Raw genomic sequence first — 12,962 nt, forward strand, 5'->3', positions numbered from 1 at the left:
CTCAGTGAGAGAAATGAGGCTGGAGTATCATGTAGATAGAGAAAATATTTGAAACTGTCAATGACTTCATCTTACTTGGATCCACAATTAATACCTTTGGTACTAGCAGTCAGAAAATCAGGAAATGCATTGCACTGGGAAAGTTTGCAGCTGAGAACTGCTTCAAATTTTTGAGGAGTAATGGTACCAGTTTGAATACTAAGGTGTTTCTGATTAAGGTCATACTTTTTCTGATCGCTCACTTGCTATGCATCTGAGAGTTGGGCAATGAATAAGGATATCAGAAGACGAATTGATATCTTTGAGCTGTGGTGTTGGAGAAGAGCACTGAGCACCCCATAGGCAGCCGAAAGAACAACAATAACAAAAATATGTTCTGGAGAGAATGCAGCCAGAGCATTCTTGGAGGCAAAGGTAATAAAACTTCACCTCAAATACGAAATGTCTTGGATTTAAATGTCATTATTTTTATTTAATAAGTATATTTGAACTTTTTAACAGAAATTATCAGTATTTTATTTAACATCTTAGTAGGTCATCAGTATAATACCAGTTTTTTGCTATTTTTAGTTGAGATTTTTAATTAAAGTTTACAGAAATTATGAGTTGTCATTTACTGATCTTTATTCGTTATTAAATGTTGTGTATATAATATATAATCGCCCATTTCTTGCAGATTGTCCTCCTCACCTATCCAGGGCAGTGTTCATTATCATTTCTTTGTCATTTGTTTCTGTTGTTTGTTTGCTTCTTGCCCTGAAACAGAACAAAACCTAAAACTCATTATCAACATTTGCAATCTCTCAATAACTACTGAAAATATTAGTGTATGGCACTGTTCCCATGATATAATAAAGCTATACAGACTTTAAAACTGTTGTCACATTTTAGAAATAGAAATAATGTTTTAAACAGTTTGGGATTAAATATTGGCACACATAATGTAGAAATCTCATCTAAACATATGGACATGGAAGAAATTCAACCTTTTTTTTTTTTAACTGAACTTGATTTCTAATTCTTATTTGGGGTCACCATTCCTGAGGATTCTTTACATTTTCTGGATAAGCACCGTGGGAGGATGGTATAAAGGTTTGGTACAGAAAGAATACCTACACAGAAAATCAAGAATAGAAGGAATTCCACTTGTTAGTTATAGAGTAGACATTGGAACCAGTTGTATACTGAACCCATATTGTCAGTGTAACTTATGACAATTTGATACAGAGTTAGAATTCTAAAATCCTATAGAATGTGGAAATATATAGGTATGGTAATAGAAGACATGGTAAGGAAAAGATATATGCATGACACTAAAAATTCTTGCTGCCATATCTCAGTTATCTTTGTTTTTATGTGTTTTCAGTGTTCAAATCTCATCAAACAGTAGTTGAAAACTAACCACAAGAAATTAGGGGAAAACATACACATCAGGGAGTAATGACATGAATATCGATCAGTTGTTATTATTATACATTTAACATGGACAAGCCCATAGCACATTGTTAGTGTATTCATAACTCTGTGTGTGTGTGTATGTGTGTGTGCATAAACATCATACATATTTTAAATAACAGAGAATAACTTATGGATGGTCATACATGACACTCTTAAAATTGCTTTTCTTGGGAAGAAAGGCACTACCTCTGGTGTGTTAATTTTAGTTCTTGAGACTTTGTTTTACTTCTACAATTTAAAATATCCAGAAGGATAAATTCAATTAACAAATAAATTGAAAGGAAATTGTTCCTTATTGTCCTTTCAGCAGAGATGCAAGGACATCAGTCATGGTGCTGCTTTACAACTAGATTTAATTCTGCTTCAATGCTTGTTTGAGCAAACCCATCCTGAGAGTACCTCTGGCAAAGACATGGGGAAATTAGTGGTTCCAAATAAAGGAGAATGAGCCCAGATCTATTTTACCAGTTGTCCTATTTTTTTTTCTTTTATACATAATAACATAAAAAGTCTACTAAGTCAAATGTTCTCTATTATTTATTCTTTATGTATCTGATGGAATAGTTTGTAAGTATATGTGCATAATTATTGTTGAGTACCATGGAGTCGGAACCAACCCGTAACTTACCCTCTAGTGGGGTTGCAGAGGCTGTGAATCACAGGGGAGGAGAGTGCCATCCTTCTTTTGTGGAGCACCAGTTGGTGGATTTGAACCGCATGCCTTTGGGATAGCAGTGCAATTTCTCACCACTAGGCCACCAGAGCTCCCTGTATGTGCACTACTAGTTTCTAATTATTAGTGGATGGTAGTAACTCTCCCTTTTCATTTTAAGTTGTTCCACATCAGTAAATAAAGGTCCTCCTTTGGTATACAGGTTTATTCCATCAGGATCTTTGTTTTGAGGAGGAAGTTCTTCCCTAGTCACATTTTTAGTCCCTTCTAAGCTGACTCACCTTCTGCCACTATATTAGACAGTGTTCTTTTGTTGTTCATAAGGCTATTAAAGGCTTGTTATTTCTTTCTTATTTTTTTTAGACAAGTAATTCATGCTTAATTTGTCCAGTGGCATGACATACATACAGCTGAAGGTAAATTAAAGGCTCACTTTGTACATCAAACTCAGATCCTTTGGGTGATTCAGTCAAAGGAGTGAGACCACCAGCTGGTTCACAAGGGATGCATCCATGCCTTGGCCCAGGTTTTGGCATCCTGCCAACCTTGAGGTCATCAAGAATTTCTTTAATATCCTCAGGATCCTTCAGATCCTTCTAGCTGCTATCATTTGTTTGAACTCTTGGTGCATTTACACAAACATCTAAACATTCCACTTCTGTTAAGATTGAAGAGCTTGTTCAGGTCTAGTCTTTCTAAGCTTTATTCCAAGGCTTCTCCGAATGGCCTCCAGTATACAGTCAGAATCTTGAAGCATACTAGATGTAGTAGAACTGAAATGTGATACTTTAAAACACACTTTGTATAAAAAAGTTGCTACTTCATATACTCTCATTGGAGGTACTTGCAAAACTTCTACAACCTTGTTCATAGCAGATATTGGTGACCATCCATTCTGTCTCTGTGCTAAATCCAAGACTCGAAACACAGCTGTTGCTTTATGTCCATCTGGGTAATTTTTTTTACAATTGTTTCTATCTTCTTATAGTTTTCCTGTGTGAAATTGAGTATCTATGTTATTCTCAGGAGTATCTCTGTGCACAAAGACGGCTCCTCCAGCTCCTTTGTGCAAAGCTGTCTTAGGCAAATTTCTTAGATGTCTTCCCCAGCTGGTGGTGAAGGCAGCTGCCCTGGGGCCAGAGCTCTGAGGACAAGTACATGGTGGATCACTTGCCTTGCCCAACCTAGGCCTGCTATTATTTTACACATGCATATCCAGCCTTTCTTCTTGGTCTATCTTAGTCTGGAAGCTTTGCTGAAATCTGCCTGTCTTGAGTAATTTTGCTGTTTTTTGTTTTTGTTTGGTTTTTTTTAAGAGATGTGTTCATTGTATGATTATACCACAGCTTCTCTACCCATTCGTTTGTTGATGAGCACTTGGGTTGTTTCCAACTCTTTGCTATTGTGGTAAAAGCCACAATAAACATGGGAGCACATGATGTGAGTGAAATATCTCAGTCACAAAAAGACAAATACCACATAATACCACTGTTATAGATCAGGACTGATAGGGGTGGGGGGCTAACTAAGAAAAGAGGATAAATAATGTATACAGCATTGAAACAGACAAGGGGGAGAACTGTATAAAAGGAATGTATGATTAGATACTATTGACATGACGAGAGTCCAGAATTAGAGATGGGGGGTGGGGAAAGAACTGTGGTTCAACTTTCGGTGTCATAGTAACTTATAAGGCACCACACAGCATAGTGAACTAACAGACAATTGTTGGAAAATAAGATGTTTGTAGAGAGAAAATGGAATATCACATATTTGTAAGCCCAAGAATAAATTCTTGTTGGGAAATGTTGGAGAGCAAGGGAGTGCTTCTGGCCAGGACAGACCACCTAAGCTCCAGATAAGTGCAAGCTTCCCTACAGCTTTTAATATGGGGTAGAGAAAGCTCCCTGTGTTTGGATATATCGGCTTGAGAAAGCTCACTACCTGGGAAGATGACTGCCGCATCTGTTGAGATGGCTGCCACATCTGTTGAGCTGGGAGTGGCCTGTATGAGGCTGAGGTTCTCCTAACCAATCTGTATCTCCCACGTCTGCAAGCCCATCCTATCCTGTCTTACTGTTTACCTGCTTGTATATACATACGCTAAAGCCCCCAGAAAAATTGAGCTGGATTGACTCTGATCCTCTCCCAGAGTGGTGTGTACCCATTGTGCTTACCCCCATCAGGGTGCCGCTGTTGGTTGCCAGTGAACAGACAGTGACAAATTCTCTGAACAGTATTTTATGTAATTTTATTACCAATAATATTATTTTGAAACATGTGCAATATGTTCTACTCAGAAGAGCCATCCTCATAAAATCATATACTGCTGTTGTAGACTATGGAGACTTGGTGCTTGTGGCCCAGAAAGGACAAGGAGATGCAGAGCCATGCTAGTCCAGACACGATCTTCAATGTGCATGAGAAATCATCTTTTTCTTTAAAGCCTCAAAAATGTAAAGAAAAGGAGTCTCTGCCGTTAATCAGAATTTAGTGGCTAAAAAAAAGTAAAGCTTTAGTGATCTATACTTGAAAATCCAAATATCAAGACCCTATAAAGCATATTACTACTCTGACATAAATAGGTTCATAATAGATTGTTGTTGTTTTGTGCCATCAAGACACTAGTGATGCATAGTCACCCTATGTACAACAACCCTCTACCCTGCTCTATCCTTTGCCAATCTTATTGTCTCTCACACACGTAGCCTCTTTACCCCAGTCACTGAATCAATGCATCTTATCAAGGGTTTTCCCCTTGCACTGTTTCTTCACAGTTCCAAGGATGACATCCCTCTCCAAGGACTAGTCCCCACTTGAAACATGTCCCAAGTATGTCAGACAAAGGATCAGAATCCTTGCCTCTAAGAAGAAGCCTGGTTTCACCCTCTGTAGAATAAACATGCTTATTCTTCTAGCAGCCCATGATATATTCAGTACTCTTCTCCAACACCACAGCTCAAATACATCAATTCTCCTTTTATCATCCCTACTCTTTCTCCAGCTTTCTGACGCATAGTAATTAGAATTTGCTTTCAATGTCTCATCTTCCCTGGCCATATCTCAAAAAATCATTGTCATCAAGTTGAAACTGAAACCTAGTTAACTCTCTATTTGGGTTTCAAAGCCTGTAAATTGCATGGGAGATTGATTCTGGACCATTGTGACTTGTGGATTTGAGCCACCAGAAATATGTGCACTTGGGGTTAGCAGTTCAGTTCCCAAATGGCGAAGCCAGTAGAGCTCCCTCTTGGCATTTCACCATGACATTTCAGGAAGAAATAATAATGGCAAAGGCAAAAATATCTGAAGTACTTTTAAGAGAATGGAAATGTTAAAAATTCCTAGAGGATCAAAAGAAATAGTTTTTCAAATTAATGGAGAAAAAGAAGTCAAACTTAGATTCCCAAACGCTGGAAGCAAAATGAAACTATTTTAAAAATTCTATGTAGATGCACAAATCTAGAGATAAACTTGGAAAAGTGACCTGGGCAATTTATTACTAATGAAAAAACTTATAAAAGACACCAAAGCTATGGCAAATATGCTTTAATACTGTTAGGAAAATGATAAACTTTTCCCCTTTAAAAAAAAACACGTTGAACATTGTACTGGAAATACTAACTATTGTAAATGTTGTTGTTGTTTTGGTTACGTGTTTTCAAGTCGAGCACAATTTACAGAGACCCTATGAACAAGAGATCTGAACCCTGTTCTATGACTACAGTAGTTTCTCTGAATTTATAGTTTCCAGAGGCATAATTATTGTAAATAGACAATAAAATATATTAAACAATTATGGAGGAAGAAATAAAAGTGCCTTTGTTCAAAGATTACTTGGTTGTTAATACAGAAAATCCCAATATCAATTAAAGAAACCACTTAGAGCCGTAAGTAATTAGAATAAGTTGACCGAATTCAAGGCTAGCATTGTTGTTCTGTGCTATCAAATTGCTTGTAATTCATGGAGACATTATGTACAACATCAGTATAATACCCTGCTCTATCCTGTGCCAATCTCACTGTCTCTGACACACCTACTCTCATTACCCGAGTCACTGAATCAATGCATCTCATCGAGGGTCTTCCTCTCTTGCACAGTCTCTCTATCCTCCCAAGCTTGATGTCCCTCTCCAAGGACTGGTGCACCCTTGCAACATGTTCAAAGTATGTGAACATTCATGTTTTTCTTACATAGCAAATAAAATAAACCTTAAAATTAAAAATTCCACAACATTTGGATTAGTGTAAGCAAGGAATGAAGGGAAAAAGGAAAGAACAAGGGCGGATAAAGCACAAAACTTTATGTAGATGATGCAGAATGGGGCAATTTCAGATCTCTTATTCACAATGGTCACTATGAATCGTAATCAACTTGATGGCACCTAACAAAACAGCAACATTGGAATTCTAACTAAATAATTAACACACATTTTGATAATTTTGCATTTGGAGATAACTTTTTATGTGCATGAAAGGTTTACAGAAGAAAACAAAATGACAAGTTGAAATTCATTAATTTTTTTTTGTAAATGTTTTCTCCAAAAGATACCATTAAGGGAATAAAAAAAAAGTGACAGACTGGGAGAATTATTTACAAAACATTTCTATGAAAAGGACTTGCTGCCACAATTTAAAAATCTCTTTTAAAACTCAAATATATATATATTTGACCCAAAGACCACACGTCTTTAGAGGTTTAAATCCACCAGTGGTTCCTAAAGGGAAAGATGAGTCTTCTCCCATGTAAATTACAACTTCGTTTGACCCTCCAGAGGGTCAACTATGAGTTGTTTCAGATTATGGCAATGAATATGAGTCACATGTAATTTTTGCAGTTATTGTTACTTGTTGTTCAATTACAACTGATTCATAGCTGACTCATGCCATGAGGTAATTACTAACTAAAACATCAATGGAATAGAAAAACATACCTTAGAATAGCTTAAATACAAAACATTGAAAATACCAAATGGTGGTAAAGATATGTCACATCGTGGAAAGGTAAAACAGAAAAGCACTTTGGAAGGAATCTGATAGATACAGACAAAGCCAAATTTGGCTTGCTTTATTTTTCAGCAGTCATGTTTTTAAGTATGCACCTTAATAATTTAAGAATCCAGTAATTTATAAACTTGCATATAAACAACTAAAGCAGTTATATTCATAATTGTAAAAAGTCAGAAATATCTAAGATGTCATTCAATAAGTATATGATTTTGTTCTTGTTAGGTGTTGCTGAACCTCTTGTGACTTGTAGCGATCCTATGCACAATAATAGTTCTGATGCCTGCCCTGTGCTGAGCCAGTCTCACTGTCTCTGATATACCTAATCCCATTACCACAGTCACTGTATCAATCCAACTTATCCAATGTCTTCCTCTCCTGTGCTGTCCCTCCACCCTCCCAATCACGATGTCCTTCTCCAGGGATTGATCCCTCTTGCAAACATGCCCAAAGTATGTGAGACAGAGCCTCAAAATCCTTGCCTTTAAGAGCTACTTGGTTTCACTCTCTCCAGGATAGGCCTAGGTGTTCTCTTGGCAGTCCATGGTATGTTCAATACTCTTCTCCAGCACAATATATTAACTCTTTTTCTGTCATCTTTAGGTTGTCCTGCTCTCTGATGCATAGCAAAAAATTGCAAAGAACATGACCTGGATCAGACATACATTTGTCTCTAGACTAAGTCTCTACGCTTACTCTTTAGCACTCTAGAGAGCCTTGACAGCTGATTTTCCTGATGCAATTCGTCTTTTGATTGTCCCAAAAGTGTTGATTGTGAAGTCAAGCCAGCTGAAATTGTTAACAATCTCAATCCCTTCTCCATCTATCACGGGGCTGCTAGTTGACCCAGTGATGAGAATCTTTCTTTTCTTGATATTGAACTTCAATTCATATTAAAGACTACATTCCTTGACATTTTGCAGCAAATGGTTCAGGTTTTCCTCAATTTCAGCAAGCAAAACTGTATCATAACAAAAAGAAATGAAATGCCAAGTTTTAAAATAAATAGTGGCGAAGAGCCCCTGACATACATCACTCAAAGTGAAATCTGCCTAGGAAGAAGTGTAGCTGGAATGTTGCTTAACAGCAATGATGCTGAGACTTCTCACTTACTGTAGGTGTTAGGTCGCCAAGGAAGGACAGAACCTTTTGCAGGCCAAGAAAGACAGTTTATTGAGGAGAAACTTCCGGGCTGGCTTCCAAGCAGGCCAGCCCCCACTAATAGTTAGAGGGGGATTTTATACTTTCTTATATGGAACTTGGGGAAGGAGATGCATATAGATGCTGCCTTTAAGATAGAGAAGTGACCTGGGGTCTCAGATAACTATTCCTGGCAAAATGGGGGTAGGATAGTTTCACATAGAGAAAAACCACGACCACTGCTTCCTGCTTTTGGATTCTCTCAGTAACCATTCTGAGAGAAGAAAGAGAGGGTTCTGCAGTCCCAAGAGTAGTCATGTTAAAGAAATGTCTCAATGAAACTGATTGATGGCGTGATAGTAACACTGGCTTAAGCACAGCAGAGATTGTGAAGATGGTGTAGGATTACGCAGGATTTTGTTCTGTTGTCCACAGGGTAGCTAAGAATTGGAGCTGATGTGACAAAACAAGTGGGAGAGACTATTCAATAAAAACTCCATGGAAATGGAATTATTACTCTGTCACATCCCATACAAAACAAAACAAAATTGTTGATTTTAGGTGCCTTAGAGTTGATTCCGACTCGTATTTTATATAAAATTAAATAGAACACTGCGAAGTTCAGCACTATCCTCAATTGATATGATGCTTGAGTCCTTTGTTATAGCCACCGTGTCAGTCTCAACATTGAGGGTCTTTCTCTTTGTTGTTGACCCTATCCTTTACCAAGCTGATGTCTTTATGCAAGGAGTATTCTCTTCTGATATCATGTTCAAGGTATGAGAAGAAGTCTTCCTATCATATCCTACAAGGAACCTTTGGGGTGCACATTTTCCAAGACAGAGTTATTTATTGTTTGAAGAGGTATGGTATATTCAATACCTTTTGCCAACAGCATAATTCTAAGAAGTCAATTCATCTTTGATATTCTCTTTTCATTTTCTAACTTACATATGAAATGACTAAAATATCATGTCTTGAATCAATCATACTTTAGACTCAATGTGACATCATTGCTCATTGGGTTTTTAGTGGTATTACATTTCCCCATCACAATATGCCCTTTGATTTCTTGGATGCTTATTTCATGGGCATTAATAATATATCTAAGTCAAATCAAATGCTTGATTACTTTGATCTTTTCTTTGTTTATCAGAATAGTGCTTACTTGTCCAGTTGTGAAGATTTTTCTTTTCCCTTTGTGAAGCTGTAACTCACACTGAAGGGTATAGTATTGGGTCTTTTTTAGCAGGTGCTTTAAGATTTCTTCATTTTCAGTAAAGCACAGTTGTATCACTTTTTTGTCTTCTTTTGATACTGATGCCACATTCTTTTCATATGGCCCTGCTAGGGCCATGTGAGGAGCAATATATCTTACCATTATCACCTTCACAGAGGGAAATTGTCCCTGTCTATTGAGTCAATAACACAATGCCAATTTTTTATGAGGGCACACATGCTCCCAGTGCTCCCATACTCCTTTATACTCATCTCAACATCAACATTATTCCTTTGTTTGGTCTAAAAATCCAATGTTATAGCTCACAGACCACACAGAACCGTACTGGAGATGTCAAAAGTTTATAACTCAGATCAATAACAGAAAACAGTCAAGACAGCTTCCAAAATATTCATACTATCCCCTCAGCCTCAAGCCTAAAGGTGTTTCTAAGTTCTCAGTCCTGCAAATATTGGCTTCCCTCCCCTAAGTCTCCAACAAAGTTTTCACTACTGCCACTACTGGCTTCCTTCCACCCCCACAAAGTCCCATCTCACATTGCTTCTCCAGTTCAGTCATCAATGTGGCTGGTGTCCCAAAGCAAGTCCAGTCCTACATTTCACCAGATTGGAAAAGGTCACCTTCCTATTGTAGGAGGGGGGAAATTATATTCTATAAATCTAGAGCTGTCCCATCTATTGATGAGACTATACAATCCTCTTTTACATTGTTGGGACTGGCCAGTCCCCTTATGGAATGGTAGATAGCTAAATACTTTGTGAATAACGCAACATGCCTCACTCACATAGTTCTGCCCTTCCACATAGTATGTCATCTACACTAGCAAAGCCATAGTAAGAGACAAACTCCATACTTGGTAGACAAATAAAATACCTGTAGTGAAAGGATACAATTTACTGTAATACTTCCTGATTTGAAACTATGCAAGATCCCTTGTATTCTTTACACAACTACTTCTTTGTCTGTAAAGCATTTGCAGTTAAGTGTTCTGAATTTCCATTCTCCACAATGTTATCCATAATTTGTTATGATCCATAAAGAGAATTCCATTACTGTAAAAAATGCATTCTGGTATTCTATGGTATTCTATGTAGTTAATATCCATTAGACATCAATAATGACATTTCTAATTTTTTTTTGTCCTTTTCTGAATCTGGCTTGTCTTTCTAGTAGTACTTTATTGATGGTTGCAACCATGCATTACATTAATTCAGGTTTTGCTTACATATGATGTCAAGGATGTTGTTGTTATGTGCAGTTGAGTTGCTAGCAACTCTTAATGACCCTATGAACCATGGCTCTTACACCTACTCTCTCTTGAGCCATTTTCATTGTCTTTGGCACACCTACCAAAATTACGCCAATCACTGAGTCAACCTATCTAATCCAGGGTCTTCCTCTCTTTTGCTGCCCCTCCTTCCATCCAAGCATGATGCTCTTCTCCAAGGATTGGTCCTTTCTAACAACCAGCCCAAAATATGTGAGATGGATTTTCCAAATTCCACTCCCCAGGACTGTCTGGTTTCATCTTCTCCAGGGAAGATCTGAGTGTTCTCTTAGCTGACCATGGCATGGTCAATACTCTTCTCTAGCACTACAACTCAAAAGCATCAATTTGTCGATCATACTTCGGCATTGTCCAGCTCTCCCTTACATGATAAGTAATTGGAAAGACAATGGATAGGATTAGACACACCTTAGTCTCTAGACAGATATTTTTGCTTTCTGATATTTTGGAGATGTCTTTGACAGCAGATTTTTTTTTTTTCAATGAAATTCATCTTTTGATTTCCTGACTGCTAGTACCAAGAATTTTGATTGTGGAGCCAAGCAAGCTGAAGTTGTTAACAATCTCAATCTCTTCTCCATCTTTCATGATTCTGTCAATTGGGCCAGTGGTGACAATCATTGTTTTCTTGATCTTGAGTGTCAGTCCATATTGATGGCTGCTTTCCTTTACCTTCTGCAGCAAACGTCTCCAATCCTTGTCAGTTTCAGCAAGCAAGGTTGTATTTTCTGCATAACATAGGTTGTTGATGAGTCTTCCTCCAAGCTTGATGTCACACTCCTCCTCATAATGTCCAGTCTCCCTAATGATGTGTTTTGCATACAGATTGAAAAGGTATGGAAAGAAGAATGCATCCCTGGCTTATACTTTTCCTGATTTTGAACCATGGAGTGTTTTCTTGCTTTATTCTGATGACTGCTTCTGGTCCATGTACACTTTTTGCATACACACAATCAAGTGTTCTGGGATTCCTATTCTTCTCAAGACTAGCCACTATTTGTTGTGATCCACACAATCAAATGAATTTGCATTGTCAGTGAAACACAGATAGACATTAGATTAGACATGGTACTGTCTGTTGTTAGCTAATATCCATCTAACATTGTCTATACCTTCCCTTGTGCCAAGGCCTCTTCTACACCCAGCCTGCATATCTGACAATTTTTTTTTTGTTAATGTGGTTTCCCAGGCATTTTTGGATGATCTTCAGCAGGATTTTACTTCCATGTGGCATTAATGATATTGTTCTATTCTGAAGCTTCATCTGGCATACTTTGGATATGTTGCAAGGAGGGATCAGTCCTTGGAGAGAGACATCATGCTTGGGAGGGTGGAGGGACAGCACAGGAAAGGAAGACACTTGATGAGATGGATTGTTCTGTCACTGAGATAATGGGGATAGGCGTGTTGAGGACTATAAGATTGGCAAGGGATAGAGCAGGGTTTAGGGCTGTTGTACATAGAGTCGCTATGAGTTGCAAGCAACTCAATGGCGTTTAACAATAATAACAAATCTCTTCTGGCCCGTTTTCAGGTAGTTGTCCTCCAGATTTCTTGGCATGACCTGTAGAGTGCTTCCAGGGCAACATCTGTTTGTTGAAATACGTCAATTGGTATTCCAACAATTCCTGGTGCCCTGTTTTTTGCCAGTTCCTTCAGAGCAGCCAGAACTTCCTCCTTCATTACCATTACCTGTTGATCCTAAATTGTCTCATGAAATTATTCTATGTTAGCCAATTCTTTTTGTATAGTGACTCTGTGTATTCACTCCTTCCGTCTTTTTTTGATGCTTCTTGGGGCATTTAACATTCTACCCATAGCATTCTTAAATATCACAACTTGAGGCTTGAATTTGTTCTTTAGTTCCTTAAGCGAGTTCATACCTTTTCCATTTTTCATTTCCAGCTCTTTGCATATCTCACTTTGCTTTATCTTTCTGTTCTGCACTTGAAATCTTCTGTTTCAACTCCTTAACATCTTGATTTTTTTATTTTCACTTTGCTTTGGTTTCTCAGCATTTTAGTGCAATATTTAGTATCTCTTCTGATACCCATCTTGATCTTCTTTCTCTGTGTTAATGAACTTTTGTGTTTTTTTTTTGGATGATATTCATGATATCCTCCTATTGCTCATCTGGTCTTCGGTACTAAGTACAA

General features: G+C 37.7%; 1 protein-coding gene and 1 pseudogene across 1 annotated transcript in view; one reads left to right on the forward strand and one right to left on the reverse strand.

Annotated features, from left to right (window-relative positions):
* Nucleotides 1-12,962, forward strand: part of LOC102858271 (cadherin-18-like) — a 634,275-nt gene that overhangs the window by 178,878 nt on the left and 442,435 nt on the right. The window lies entirely within an intron of this gene.
* LOC102858679 lies at nt 2,491-9,635 on the reverse strand (annotated as a pseudogene).

This window comes from Elephantulus edwardii, unplaced genomic scaffold, assembly GCF_000299155.1.
Source record: "Elephantulus edwardii isolate Elephantulus edwardi_28Jun2011 unplaced genomic scaffold, EleEdw1.0 scaffold00159, whole genome shotgun sequence".
NCBI classification, from domain to species: Eukaryota; Metazoa; Chordata; class Mammalia; order Macroscelidea; family Macroscelididae; genus Elephantulus; species Elephantulus edwardii.